Below are 16,321 nucleotides of genomic sequence, written 5' to 3' on the forward strand. Positions count from 1 at the left end.
ACACACACACACACACACACACACACACCTGTATATACACACCACATCTTCTTTATCCATTCATGTGTCAGTGGACATCTGGGCTCTTTCCCTAGTTTGGCTATTGTGGACATTGCTGCTAAAAACATTGGGGTGCATGTGCCCCTTCAAATCACTATGTTTGTATCCTTTGGATAAATACCTAATAGTGCAGTTGCACGGTCTGGACTACATTTTATTGATTTGTTTGTTTTTGCTAAGGGAACATCAAATTGTCAAAGTTGTTTTGAGTGGAAGATATTCAGTTACAAAGGTTATAGGAAAATCCCCAATGACTTAGTACCAGTGCTTTTGTTGGAATATGTTATACCATGAGTAAATAAAAATATAATTTCTTTTTAGCTATTTGCATAGACTATTGTTTGTTTGTTTGTTTATTTATTTATTTATTGTTAGGATTTATTAAAAAATTTATTTATTTGTCAGAGAGAGAGTGAGAGAGAGAGAGAGCACAAGCAGAGGGAGTGGCAGGCAGAGGGAGAAGCAGGCTCCCTGCTGAGCAAGGAGCCCGATGTGGGACTCGATCCCAGAATCCTAGAATCATGACCTGAGCTGAAGGTAGACACTTAACCGACTGAGCCACCCAGGCGTCCTTTTTTTTTTCTTTTTTTTAGATTTTTAAAAAATTTTGCATAGACTATTATTTAAACAAGGATATCTTGCACTTGTCATATATTAGAATCTCCGTGTTTGAAGAAGTAAGCAGTTTGAACCGACTAACATGGCAGTCAGGTAATTTGATAATTTATATTATTGATGTTAATTTACAAGAAGGAGTTAATAGATCCTTGGTAGCCTCATGGCAAAGAGCACACTATATCACATTTTATCCCAGATGGCATTTTGGGTATTTCTTTTAATTCTTAGAGTGACAGCTCCCTATTTTTTCAGTACACATGCAAATAGTAATGTACGATAGAAAATATGTCTACAAGAAACCCTAAGAAGTCATCTTTACATCTGCTTGCTTTGCGTAAACTGTCTTAGAGGAAAGCAGGCTACCTCTTCATTCAAACTCTGCAGAAGAAATGACTGAGGGTAACTTGATTGTGTGAATCAGTGTCTCACTACTCGTCCAATGCCTAACTTAAATTCCTTTTGTTCTATTTCCATTCTATTTCTGTTACTTTGGCCTCAGAGGACAAAGAAAACAACTATCCACTATCTCCCATACAACATTCCCTATATAGCACCATTTTAATAAATTCCTCCCTTTTCATTCATGATGGCAGGATTGTTGGTACCTTAATTACTAAAATAACCTGTGCATGGATAGAACTTATCTGAAAGCAGGGAATGTATTCAAGTATCTGGAACTTAAATTTTCTATCTGAGCAGTTTATAGTCACTGAAAATAAAGGAAGCCCTTTTAACATTCAGAACCAGTCCTGGGGAGAGAGTTCCTATATAATCACAATTTAGGCAAGATAGTGTCCTAGATTTGGACTCAGAATTGGGTATTGATAGTCTGTTTTGGTCCTTATGCTGCTCTTTTGGTCATACTTTTGGAGGGAATAATTTATGGGCCAACACTTTGCACTTAAAAAAGTGTGTTCAGCCCTTTTTTCACCTTGGTATTCTTAGCCATTACTATAGTATCTGGCACACAATAGGAACTAAAATTTTGTTAAATGAATTGTTTTGGTATCCATTGGTCATGCTTCCTAATACAGGTAGCTTTATGCTTTACATTTCCCCATTCCTCTTTAATTTAATTTATGCTGCTTAATGAGCACTCATGGTTAATTTTTTATTGTCTTTATCTTCTTGTTCAATAATATCTTCAGTGATTCATAACTTACCTGAGTAGTTAAATGCAGTGGTAATGCCTGGACAGTTCACTTTATGATGCTGCTGCAATCTTTAATCCAGGGATATCTTTTTTCCCCCCTCACTCATAAAGTTGTAGCCTACTAATGAGAATTCAAGAGTACATTAAATGAATGCCTATTGTGTATAAGGCACTTTGCTGAATTATGAATAGATATAAACATAAATTGTGTCAAACTTTGCTACCAAGGAAGTGACATCTGGTTGGGCAGACACACATGTACAACTATAGTATAGGTGGGATTGTGGTAACTGCTCTAATTGGGGTATAAGCCAAGTTTGGTGGTACCACAGAGGAAGGAATAATTGCTTCTGACTGGCTGAATATGGGTCAGCAGTTGACTTAAGCTTTTGTAGGTGAGATGGGATCTGAATGGAGTCTTGAACTATATGTAGGACTTTGACAGATCATAAAGTGGAAGGGTTCTAGAAAGAAGAATGCACCAACAGTGCGTGGAGGTGGGAATGGGTATGGAATGTTTTAAAACGCATTGCATTTGGGTAACGGTGTGTCTAGAATTGAGGCTACATAGGAGCTTGGAACCAAGTTGTCAGGGGTCTTATTTCTTGTTAAGTATTGTTTTCTCTTTCTTCTATAGAAAAAATCATAGTGTTTGAGTAGAGGACTGACATTAAGGTATCTGAAAGTTTCAAAAGAATGGAAGCAGATTAAATGTAGTGGCAGGTGGGGACGGCAGTCAGAAGCAGAGGCCTAATTGAGGTTGAAGATGATGAGGGAGGCTGGGGGCCCAAGAGCTTGGACCTGGTACCAGAGGTGTGCCGTAGGGCAGCTAAAAGCCCTGTGGGTTATTTGGCCAGTTGTGCAGGAGCAGCCTGGCTCCCAATAGAGGGCGCTTTCAATTTTGAGCCTTCTTTCCACTTAAATCATTTTGGAATACTGTAGAACATGCCACCTTTCCTCACACCAGGGAGATCAAGTATTTTAGCCTGAATTCTAGAAGAAAGTAGAAGGAGAAAGGGTTTGAATGGTTGTTGAGGGAGCCAAGAGTTATCTGCACAGTTCTAAAGCTCCTTTTTACAGTGGGGATCTTGGCCCCCGGTACTTTCTTTCTGGGTTCTTGGCTCATTGTCTTGAAGGAGAACTTGCTTTTGGTCCCTCTTTGAGACCCAGCTCAAATGTTTTATAACGTTTATCACTCAGTATTGTAATTATATCCAGGTCTGAGGCCAGAAACTATATTTGGGTCATCTTGATATCACAAAATACTTGGCATAACTTAGAATGCAACCATTCAATAAATGCTTGTTAAGTAAAGCACACTTGTTTTTGCTTTGCAGACACAGAACTTCTCACTCTCTGTACATGGCAAGCATGTTCATCTCAGGATCTTGCTGTGCCTGCTGCCTGGAAGGCTTTAGATCCAGATCTCTTTATCTCCCCCCCCCACCCCCTTTCTGGTTTCTGTTTAGATGTCATCTCTGACAACCCTAGGTAAAATACCACGCTTTCCCAGCCCCAGGCCTCCGCGGCTCTTTCTATCCTGTATTACCTGTGCCATGTTTTTTATAGCACCTGCACCCCCTGATGTGCTGCTACTGGATGATCGTCTCCTTACTCCAATTAGAAAGAAATTTCCTGTGGTAACAGGAACATTTGTTTTGTCACCTAATTTATACACAAGCACCTGGAACAATGTTGGGCACATAGTGGGCACAATAAATATTTGCTAAATGAATGAATGAATGGCAAAGATCAGACTGAAAAGGGTAATAAACACAAATATGCTGGTTTGTTTACAGATTTATGCAAAAGCAATGGTATTGTTTTTATAACTTTTATAATATTTAATCGTTAGTATTGCTCTCAGAAAAATAAAAACAAATTCTATTTTCTATAGATCGCGCCTGTGAAATCTAATTACGGATTAGTTTTTGTTTTAAAAATATTTGAATGCCAAGCATATCCAGTCAGAAAACACTTTTATTATCCATGCCAGCTTAATTTTTAAGGCAGTGAAATGGAAGACTGTCATTTCAGCAAGCAACTTATTTTCATTTGTGAGAATGGAATATTTTGAATATTCTAATTGATTTTTGAGAATGATTTTACCAGAAAATAATCCTCGTTTCTGTACATGTACATTTGCCTTTAAGACAGAAAAAAATTAGAAACAGGCGTGGAAATTATTTGCCCAGAAAGGTGAGAACTTAGAGCTGACTGATAAATGTCAGGAGGAGGGGTCAGTCAGTTCCAACATAAAAAGGTAAATCTTGGGACACTGAAAACTTTAAAGAAGATCTGGCTTAAAAAATTATTTTATATGCATCTTTGAAGTTTGCAAAGAGATCCTGGACTGTCATGAGTCCAAGCCTTTATTTTATTGTATTTTACTGCAAATTCACTTGGATATTTTTCCAGAAATCTTAAGTCTGTAATTTGGCTGTAAAAAAGTTGGTTATCAAATCAATATTATTATATGGCTTTTAGTGTCATAAGAATTCCCTTTTGGAAAACTATAAAAACTCATTTTTTCTCACCATAAACTTTATCTGTCACTTTTCTGTAAGGTCAGAGTACTAATGCTGGAGGTGATCTGCTCTGGGACAGAGAGTCAACAAAGTGGTCATAAAGTTAAAAAATGCCACATGGTGCTTTCCTGAGATTAGGATTTCTTTTTCGTATCAAGTTTTTGCTAATTTTAAAATACAGAAAGTTATATGTTGATAGGTGTATTCTTAGATGAAATGATAAGCTTGTCCCTAATTTTTGCAGTTACATAGTTCATATTTTTGTTAGTACTTTTGTGTTTTCTGGAGGCTAATTCTTAATTGTTTGTATACTTTTAATGGTAGGCTGTTTTCCTTCTAGGCTTGTAAGTTAAATTTTTCCGAATAGATGGTTTTAAAAATGAAATATGATGAAATTGTTGCCCTGGAAAACAATTCCAGGAATAATGCTTTCTTATCACTTGAAATGTGTTTCATGGTTTCATGGTATTTAAATTGTAAAAAGTACTAGGACCTGGGGGTTCTGTTCAAAAATATTTCTCTAGTAAGGCTGAGTTGCTGTTGGGTTAATATTTATTGAGAATCCACCTATTGCATGTATATAAATATAGGAAAACTCTGAGTGATTATGAAAGGAGACAGTCTTTAAAAATTGTAAGGCTGCGTCTGTAGTAGTCGACTATGCAATCATTCCCTCTTTTAACATGTGTAGCTCGTATGGATGATTACACAATAACGGGTTTCTGCTTTTTTAATACAGACACTTTGGAAATTGAGTGTGAAACTAGAAGTTCTTTTCAATTTTATTCACCTTAATTAAATATTTTCCCTTATCTCAAGACCCGTGTCTAATTATTTAAGGCACAAATTAATTTTGACGTTTCACTTGAACTTTAAAACTTTGAGTTTGCACAATATATGTTCCTATTCAGAACAGTAAGTACCAAAATAGTGTTTTAGTTTCTAACACACTCTGTCAAAGTGCAGCTCCAGATCCCTTACGGATAAATAAAGATCTTGATCTGTTTGCAATTATTTAATAATTCAGGTAGTTTTAAAAATTAACTGAGTATTACTTTTATTTCATGCATTAGACAAGGAGTATTTGCAAAACCAAATTATAGTGTTTGTGAATAGCTGTAGCCTCATTAGATTAACCCTTGCTGATTAGTTTTTTTAATAAGTTTCTTTATAGCAATAGTAGTTAGAATAATTTGAAAACCACTGGCAAGCTCCTGGAGGGGAGTAAGCCTTCAGTAATTGGGAAGTAGTTTGTTATTTCAAACAATTTGGCCTCCTTCCTAAAGTTAGGAAAAATTTATAGTTTCTTTTAATTGCAAGCTGAAACATTCAGTGAAGATAACTTGAAGAATAAAATGAAACTTGAAGAGAAAACCAGAATCACTCACAGTTCTACCATAAATGATTATTTATGCCTACCTGTGTGCATGTGCGTTCTCGCTCACATTTCTATATTCATTTCATCATATATGTTTACATATTCATAGAATGCAATCGTGCAAAGGTGGAAACATTTTTTCCATGCTAATAAATGTCCTTTTTATTACGGTTTTTGATCACTGATCATTTAATTATGAAATTCCTTTTTGTTGGATATTTTGGTTGCTTTCAGTTTGGGCAAAGACTTCAGTAACGATTCTTGATAATTTCCACAGTTAGTTCAGAGAAGTGGTATTGTTGAATCCAAAGATAGGCACAGTTTTCAAGCTTTTTGTATTACATTCAAATGTGATAGGACATTTTAATACTTCAAAGCACATCTGGCTTCGTGCATTGGTAGAGTAGGTAGTGGCCTTTAGGGCTGGAGAAGGGTCCTTTTAATTCACAAACTATTCTCATCCATTCTTCAGATGGCTGAAATGTTGCCATCACCTGTTGCTTCCTTGTAACATACAAGTACTCCTTAGAGAGGTAATACATTGTTGTGCCTGGCAGGCATGTACTCCGAACAATGTGCAGGAGTTTATCTGATGTTTTCAATTTCGTTCTTACAAGTAAAGTCTGGAAGCAAGGGCGGGAGAAAGGGACATTAGAACATTGAGCAAGAGGAATGATAAGGGGGAACAAGTATTTCTTTACTTCAATTCTGCTAAGATCTGTTGAGCAATGGGTTATATGGAATGTAAGATATTATGTACCTAGTTTTATGAGTTTAAGTTATAATCTCTCTCTACAGTGATTCAGGCTGTTTGTTAGCTATGAATGCTAATTAATCCAGTAGAGAGACTTATGGTCCCAGATATGCTGCGTATACATGCTGGATAGAGATGCAAGCATCTCTAAGCAACCTTACTCTGTTTGAACACACTGTTTGCAAAGTGTGAAATTACTTCCTTAAGAGATGATGAGGATGCAGAGTATGGCTTTGGGTAGTTTGCAAAGAATATTCTGTACTAGAGGGTCCCTGCTTCATTAGACAAAATATTTATATCATTGGAATGTCTCCTTGAAAAACTAGCTGATAAAGAGATAACAGTGACAGACAAGGCCACTAAATAGATAAAAGTCATAGTGCTTTCTCCAATCAGGAAACTTTGAGCTATTGCTACTTATCTTTTATTCAGTGGAAACTTGTGTTGTCAGATGATATGGGCAAGCCTGTGCTTCCTCTGTAAAAACTATGGAGAATAGTAGACCTTCTAGAAATTATACACTGTTGTCTGGGTATGCCTTTTCTTTACTCAACAATCTCAATCCTAAATATCTCCAGGATTTAAAAATTCCAGTCTATTATTATCAGACTGACTCTTTTTCTTATAATAGTGGGTAGCTAATAATATGTCCCTTGTGATATTTAAAAATAGTGATACAGCTCTCATTACCATATCTCTTAGCCCCAGATTTACTCAGCCCTGGTCTAAACTGGGTTTCTGGGCTTTTTAAAATTTATCACTAATGATCTCTAGAATCTATGCAATTTTTCTAGTGTTGGCTTCTTAAACCATCCGTAAATGTCTTAGACCATTGACAAATCAAAAGATTCTTTTTCTTTTTAAATTTTTTTTGAAGATTTTATTTATTTATTTGAGAAAGAGAGCATGAGCAAGAGAGTACAAACAGGGGAAGCAGCAGAGGGAGAGGGAGAAGTAGACTCCCCACCGAACAGAGAGCCTGATGTGGGGCTCGATCCCAGGCCCCTGGGATCATGATGTGAGCCAAAGGCAGACACTTAATCGACTGAGCCACGCCTGAAAGATTCTTGAAAAATATACGGGAGCTAGAAAAAGACCTGCTACATAAATAGAAGAAAATATACTTGTAACCAATCCTACATCTAATAAATAAATTTCTATAGTTACATGGAACTTTGGAGATGAGAGAAGTGTCACTAAACATTTTAATTGATGCATCTTTAAGGAATGGTTTTACAGACTTGGATCTTTAAGGACATTCCAGCACTGGCTTCACTTCGCATTTCCTAACACGATTTAGATAAATCTGTTACTGCATGGTGACTTTCAGTCATATAAAGTGAATATTAAAAATATTAAAGGTGTCTAACATCGGTTCTTTTAAGGATATCTATTTCTAGCCCTTCAGTCCTCTGGAAACTTCTCTTTCTTCTCCCAGGTGTTTACCTGATACTCGTTTGCCTCCTGAGCTGTTAGGATTTTGTATTTCTTGAAAGTTGATTTCCCTCACTGATAAATAGATTGAGTTGTGAGATTATGTCCTTTTCATTTTTCACTGGAAGTGAGTAAATCCAGAACTTTATACTTGGTGACATTTATTTCAACCCATCAAGGGAATGCCACCCATGTTTGCTTAGGTTGCAGCACTTCAAATAGGACGTTGAGAATGTTTGTGTGTTAGAGTCACCCTGCTATTTCTGTTTCAAAATTAACTGAAAATGTGATATGTGCCTCCCACTTGGAGAGGGAAACTTCTCAACAATTTTTTATTTAGTTAAGATGGATTAAGTTCTTAAAAGATGTTAGAGCGAGACTCACTAGCGCCAGTATAGTTAAGAATCTGTTAGTCATTTTATTTTAAACTCATTTGGTGTGTATATTTATAATTATCTTGCGTAATCCAAGTCTGAGTTAAAATTTGGCATAGAAGTCAATGTAGGGTAGCAAGATAATGCTTCTGACCAAGAAAAATATGCCAGTCTAACGATTAAACCGGCTGAATCCTTCCAGGTCACAGACTTGACTGTCCTTGTGTTAAATATTCTTATAGAGTCTGGAAAGGTCAGAGAAGATAGTTAATTGCCCGTGGTGTGAAACTTGGGTTCTAAACCCCTCAGTAGGGCTGCTGGCAGAGCTATTTTCCTTAGAACGAAGTGTGACATTTTGAATACAATAAGATACCACCTGCTGTATTTTAGGTGGTGATAGAATTTGTGCATCAAGTTCTCTCTGTGAGAGTAAGTAGTAATTACTGGTAGGAAGGGGTGATTATTTGTGGTTGATAACAGTGAAGGTCTTGGATGAGTTCAAGAAGTTGTCAAGGCCATTGCTAAAGAGTTTTATGGTTTATTGACTCAACAGAGAGTGTTACATACTTTCTGTTTGCCAAGTGCTGAGGATATCGTGGTAAGCAAGCAGACCTGGTCACTGTCCTTTTGGAACTTAATATCCAGTAGAGGATACAGACAGTCACTCACATAAATATATACAAGTGGTAAGTACTACAGGTTGTTATATCAGGGAGACTCAGACTTTGATGTGGCAGTAGTAAACTACGAGATAGACTGGGCATATCTCTATGACTGACCTCTTCGCCTCCTACTTCAAACCATTCTTGTCATGTGAATCTTGGATATTGTCTTTCTCCCATCCTAGTCCTTAAGCCACTTGCCCCATCAGAAAGGTGTTAGTCTTGAGCTGGGGGGTGAAGGATAAGGGTTGTGGGGTCAGGGAAAGAATGATTATGCAGGACTCTGGAAGGAATTACAAGAGATTAGAACAAAAGTTTTGAGTTTTATCACCCTTAACTATATGGTATTCTGTATAACTATATTGTGTGGTTTATACCACTATGTCCTGGATTTATGAACTATTGGGAGTTATGACTAGATATATGTGATACATATATTTATCATCTTATACTGGCATTTATATTTCACATGCAGATAAATATATACTGTAGTATATATCATTTACATATTAATAATGATTAAACATTGATATTTAATCCAAAAAGTCTAAAGACTAGGAAATGGATGCACCTTTTACTTATATCCTACCAGGTATTTGCAATGAAGTATAATGGGAAGATACATGACTGTAGGGTCAAAAGACCTGGGTTTAAGCCCTTGCACTGTTACTTACTCTGTGATGCTCAATATTCTCCATTTCTTCCTCTATAAAAGAAATGTGGATGGTCAGTGGCTCCCACATTCCTTTCACCTATGAATCTGTGAAACACCTGGGCTTTTCTACTTAGGTATCCATATATGAATGGATCAGATAATCCTATTTTCTCCCACTGGACTGATTTGCAGCCCATTTCAGGAAGGTGGAAGCCTTGGAGAAATGCCATCTTGAGAAAGCAAATACATTATTCATCTTGTCAAACTTTTATAAAATGAATAATTGTTGGCAGAAAGTATTTAAAAATGCCTTTTCTTCTTCCCCATTAAATAGAAGTATAATTACTAAGTGTGAAATGGGATCTCCAGATTTATGGTGAGGGAATTGCCTTCTCATCCCACTTCCACTGCTAGTATTAAACTAGGATGGTGATAGATCAAGCAGATTAAAAAACTGCAGGTGATTTTCAAAATTCATGGATCTCACAGATATTCCTCCTTTTAGACCATGAAACTTGCTTTGGTCCAGAATGCAATGGCTTGTGGTGTTTCTACCATTTCTTTTATCATTGTTACTTCTGTTGTATTAGTAGGTTAAGATAAACTCATATCTACATGAAAAAATGTATCTAATAAAGTCTACTTTCTATGAACAGTAAGAAAAGAGAATCAGTCTTTGAAAGAGAATATAATAAAATGTGTTTAGATACACTAGCTGCTTGATGTAGTTTCGACTTCGGGAACAGTGGGAAATCGTTATTAGCAGGTGGAGTGCTGCCTGACCCTGGTTTGCTTGGGACATGAGGGCAGTGAAAGCAATGTTACTTTAAAGGCAGAATCAAGTTCCCATTTCCTCCATTTTTAGTGCAGCTCTACAGAAACTTAGTGACATTCACAATACGCCGGATCCTGGGAAGCCCCCAGGAAAAGAATGACATGGTCCCTGTCCTGCAGATTTTGAAAGGCCCAGAGGGAAGCAGGACCTGGAAAGAGAGTGAAACCAGTACTGAGAGTGTATAGCACAGAGGGGAAGTCCTGTTGAAGAGAAGTTCAGGGAAAGACTTTATAGAATTGGTGATTCATGAGCAGAAATTTTAAGGAAAGTTCATGAGGTGAACGTGAAGAGCTGACTGAAAAGAGACCAAAGGTGTGGAATCACAGAAGGGTAACTATGTGAGTGTGAGCGCTCGGTACTGCCACAAGGCAGAGTCTGGGCAAGTAGGGAAAGAGGGATCACAGGGGAAGAGGAGAAGCAAGACCGTGGTGAAGAGAAAGTTAGGGCCAGACAAGCAAGGTCTCAACTGCCATGTGTAGGGCCTTGAACTTTATCCTTAGGTGGTGGAGACCTTGAAGGTTTTTGAGCATGTCACCTCATGACCACATTTGCATTTTGGAAGATTACTTGTGGCTGGATTATGGAGAATGGTATGATGGGAACCAGATGGCGTGGCAGCATGGAGACCTAGTTAAAAGGGTAATGCAATAGTTCAAATGAGCGATGAGATGATTTTCTGGTGTAAAATTTTCTATTGATTCATAAATATACTGCCACATTTTAAAATGTCAGCAAATTGAAAATATTTTTAGTATTCAGTAGAACTAATTCATTGCTACTTTTATAGTTTGAAATTATTCGTGAAATTAATAGCAATGAAAAATTGAAAGAGGATGAGTATTTTATTTCAGGGAAATTAAACCAGTAAACTTCTCACAAGAATTTCATAGTTATAATTTTGCTATATAATGTAGAATACAACTTCACAAAAATGTAAAGCAATAAATTTGTAATATATATACATCTATTTATTCGTGGAAATTATGCATAGTTGAAAACAAGTGAATGATGTCATAGTGTCAGTGTGTATTTGTTGAATTTGCATTTGATACAGTTATAACCAAGACTTTGTATTAATTCAAGTCATGGAATAAATGACTGATAGTTCTAAACAGAAAGTTAAATCCCAAGTTGAGAAAGAATGAAAATATTTGTTAGGGAAAATTAAATAGCAGTATATGCGTATAAGATCGTAATTTTTTAAAAGATCAGAGTAAATCATTTAATTGGAAAAGTACACTTGAAAATTGCTTTAAATTGTGTCACAAACAGGATGGCATATACGTCTTCTTACCAAATCTTGGTTTTGGTGCATAAATCCTTAGTTCTTCATTACCACAACAGGAAACTAGAGTCAGAACTGAAGAAATTAGAACACCCATAACACTGTGGGACAATAAAATATTGCAGTGCTACATCTCTTCCAGTATGAACCCAAGATTTTTATTTTTAATGTTATTATTTAAGTACACATAATAGTATGCAAGTTATCATCAATGTTAGGTTGTATGGCCATAATCAAGTATTGGAGCAATGATCAGTTTCCATTATGTGTTATCTTTAATTCAAACTAATGCTCAGGAATCTGATTAATTCCTTACCATTTGCCAAACTTTCTTTAATTATGTAGAATATTGTCAGTGCCTATAGTTTTAGGGTTGCAAGGTTTTTACTCTGCATTTGACACCAGATTGTATTTTAGTACTCAGAAATTACATTGAGGTTTCAGAGGTTAGGATGAATTTTCTACACTTGATTTTTTTTTTTTTTAGATTTTTTTTTTTAAATATATATATTTGACAAAGAAAGACAAACAGTGAGAGAGGGAACACAAGGAGGGGGAGTGGGAGAGGAAGAAGCAGGCTCCCAGCGGAGGAGCCCGATGTGGGACTCGATCACGGGATCACGCCCTGAGCCGAAGGCAGATGCCCAACGACTGCGCCACCTAGGCGTCCCTCTACACCTGATTTTTATAAAAAGTTTTTGAAAAAGAACTTTTTGGTAGGATCTGCTTATCTCTGTTTCCTCCACCCCCTGACCGCCATATGATACTTGATTGTAGTGTGATACTTTGAGGATACTTTTTTTTAGCAAAATGTATTTTTACTATATATTCATCCTTATTAGGTTCTGTTAGGGGAATTGATGGTGACATGTTTCAAAGCAGAAATCTTTTTATGCTTATTTTTTTACTATTTAATGAGATTTCAGGTATATTTTAACAACTGGGGTTTCCCTGATGAATCATTAAAATAAGTGAGTGGGTTGGAAGGTAATGCTAACTTTTCTCAGTACTGCCCTATTTTACCCTGCTGGGTTATTCGTTTCTTTTAAAATAGAATCTGGTGTGTTGGAGTTGGTGGGTGGAGGTGCTGAAGGGAAGGGGTCAGTAAGAAAATACCAGGTAAACCTCTGATGACCTATTGGGAAGTCCTACTCAAATTTTATTTTCCCCAACTGAGAGCACTTAGTGTTTAAGTTCACTGTTTTTTGCTCTGCCAAGCTTAACATTTTAAATATTGTATATAGGTAAGTAGAAAAAATTTTTTTCAGCAACTGATTGAAGTACAAGGTATCAAGCCATGCGTGGATTAGCCTGTGGAATCAATTTCTCATGTGTGTGGGATTAAAACCGTTGAAACCATCATCACTGAAACCATACCTTCCTACAGCTAATAGCAGTAAGGTGTCTGTGGAATATATTAATACAATAATTCCTCTGATTTAAAATTATTACTTGGTATTTGGTTGGAAAATTATTTGAATATTATAAGCAACTGAATTGACATCATATATGAAGACTAATTACAGGTTTCTAATGTGACTTAGGTTTAGTTTTAAAAAAATCCACATGATGTATGTATACTTAGAATATCTTTTTCAATAAATCAATGGCATATTACAAATTTCCTTTCTCTATACTGTCAAAAAAAACCCCAAAAAACTATGACAGCAGATCTAACTGTTAGAGGAGGTAGACCAAAATGTAGTTCACCTTGAAAGTGGCTCAGGGAATAAAGAAATTGGGTCAAGCTTAAAATAAATGCAGGTACAGTGACGAAAAGTTTTAATAAAAATTTAAAAATATTCACAGTCTTGGTTTCAGGCTACTTTTGTTCTTGGTGATCTTATCAATGCATTATTAGTTTTTAATTGAAATGACACTAATGGCATTTTTTCGTTTGGTCAAAATGTTTATGTGAAATATTTCTGTGATTTTTCACTTTGTATCCTCTTTTAACTGTAAATATAAAATTTTGGAAAGGCAGGCAATTCTTAGATCATTTGACCTCTGATGATCTTAAGTAGAATTTGAAGTGGTTTAAAATTCCTATGTCATAGCTATCACTTTGACTCATTTATATTGCCAATTTAATGTTTAGCATTTAACCATGTATCATTAAATCATAGTATTGATAATGAATTAAACTTTCATAAAGCTTTAATAGTGTAGTAGATTCTCATTCATCTGGTGTCACTGGGGAATAAAATATGCTGAAGAAATGAGGTTTTTTTTTTAACTGAAGCTTACTGGGTTAAGCAGAAAAACTTAAAAGTTGATAAAAATTTATCTGACACACTTTGATGCTCTTTTTGGGAGTGAGAATGGATTGGCCATTAACTTTTTTCTTTTTCTTTCTTTCTTTTTTTAACTTTTTTCTTAACGTCATAAATATTAACAGTCTAGTGTCATGCAGAAAGGACATGGGCTTTCTGATTGGTACTTGTTCTCTCACATAAGAAGGTTTTTTGTTGTTTTTTTCATTTGAAATAAATGCCACATCCCTAATTGATATACTTACTCAGTTTCTGCATGCCAGTGCTTTAACCGATTGATTAACCCAGGCATCTATGTAAGACCTTTGGCTGTGTGTAGGCTCACCTACCATCTTCTGGCAAAAACCTGGCCACAGCCTCGGGCTGTAAAGGAGACCTTTTCCTTGCTGAGGAGTAAGCATCCTCAGGACTGCTGCTCCCAAGCACTCACTCCCTAGTAGCCATTGGTAGTGGTCCCTGAGGTCTGTATTCACCCATGCTGTGGTTCTGAGCATCTGTGGTGTCAGAGTGACCACCTGCCGTTCACTGGGATTATTGCTAAAATGAGCAAATAGTGCACCCCCTTTATCTCTTAGCAAATTCCAGCATAACAGCAAAAATTCTTTTTAATGAAGTGTTTTTTTTTTCCAACCTCATGCTTGTTTGTTTCAAGCAGTGTTTTCTAAAAACTCAAGCACAGTAAGAGTATTTGCACTGTTCTTTAATGTGCTGCAATGACATTTGGTTTGAATCTTATATTTAAAAATCAGCTTCCCCTCTTTTGCTTGCACCTAATGGGAATCATCTTTCTTCCAGGTTGTGCTTTAAGAAGACTATAGGGAAGAACACATTTTCTTCTTGCCACAGAAGTTGCAGTAGAAGTAAGTAGGGGAACTGCCAGGATATGTCTGTCTCCACAAAACAAGCAGAACAAATTTCCATGAATCAAAGCCACTAAGTATAGTTTTCAGAGATGGTAGGACATAGTTACTCTCCCTAGAAAAATACCCAAAATGCAGGCACACCCATTGGCCACTAGAAAAATGCTCGAGTAAACGCTAGTTCAAACCTGTACATTTCACTCTTCTTACTGAGCTATTAAAGGGGTGGAAAACTACTATAGCTATAATCTTTTTTTCCCCTTTTCTATTTTTCGACCTCCCACGTGCTTGGCGTTCAGTTCTGCTTACTGAATATCTTGACTCCACAGCAGCACCTACACATACTGCCTCCACATTGGCTTATGGTTTGTAGATAACTCATGATTCAGACCCATAAGAAACATCTGTAAGTATATGGCATGATACGTGCTCTAGAATAATCGTTTAAAAGGGCAAAGGAATGAAGAATCAGAAAGCTTTTTTTCCCTTCTAATATTGATGTTGCTTTCTTTGAGGTTATATGAATGAAATATTCTTTAGAGTTGTTTGGATCACATCCCATCACTTGGGGAAATAGCTCAGGTCATTTTTACAACAACCTTTTAAGGATATATAGGACATATACACCTTATCATGATTAGATCAGAGGAAATAAACCAAGATAGAGATAACTGTGATATGATCTAGTAAGCAACCTCATGTTAACTGGTTTTAGTCTGTCTTCAAACCTTTGATATAAGTTTCAAAATTGCCTTATATTGGTCTCTCAGTTGACTTTCTAGAAGGTTCCATTATTTGAAGGATTACAGGCTACCATTTTGTTAAATTTATCTTATTGAACATAGCGTTTATTAGAGGTGGTCTCCAGTGGCCTGAAAAAAACCAAGCCTCTGCATAGCTCAGCACCTAAGCTTACTTCTTCCCAGATACCTGTGGGGCTCTCAGATTCTTATTTGAAATACCAGCTGCTGATGAGGAATGGGTAACACCCACCACACTTCAAATGCATGTGTGTATCCGCCTTTGCCACCTGTCCTTGGTTGAGAGGGGGGCCCTCATTGAAAATTACTGATTTTAAAATGCAGGAGGATTCAAAGATATCCTTTTCCCTTAAGTAAGGTGATTTATACTGAAAATAGGAGGGGCAAAATATCTTATTACTTTTTGTAAGTTATTCTTCAATTTTATCTTCATAACACACCTCTGAGGTTAGTACTGTTACCCCCATTTTAGAGAATGTGAGACTGAGTCCCACAAAGTTAGGTAACTTGTCCAAGGTCACACAGCTAGGAAATGACATTGCTGAGCTTCAGATTTGTATCTCCCTGACTCAGAGTTCATGCCTTTTCCACCTGAGGAACACTGCTTCTCATTTTGCAGATAAGTGAAAAATGTACTTGTATATTTTTCTTTAAAAATGCTCATTGGAAGATTCGGATGTCAAGAACTAAG

General features: G+C 36.5%; 1 protein-coding gene across 14 annotated transcripts in view; it reads left to right on the plus strand.

The window, feature by feature from the left end:
- The window catches only part of GTDC1 (glycosyltransferase like domain containing 1), a 403,613-nt gene that overhangs the window by 100,635 nt on the left and 286,657 nt on the right, over positions 1-16,321 (plus strand). For all 14 annotated transcript variants that reach the window (XR_005838888.1, XR_005838889.1, XR_005838892.1 and 11 more), the window contains one exon: positions 14,805-14,869. The gene's annotated coding sequence lies outside the window, so the exon portion shown is untranslated. The remainder of the gene's footprint in view (positions 1-14,804; positions 14,870-16,321) is intronic.

The sequence above is a fragment of the Ursus maritimus genome, unplaced genomic scaffold (genome assembly GCF_017311325.1).
Source record: "Ursus maritimus isolate PB19 unplaced genomic scaffold, ASM1731132v1 scaffold_1, whole genome shotgun sequence".
In the NCBI taxonomy this organism is placed as follows: Eukaryota; Metazoa; Chordata; class Mammalia; order Carnivora; family Ursidae; genus Ursus; species Ursus maritimus.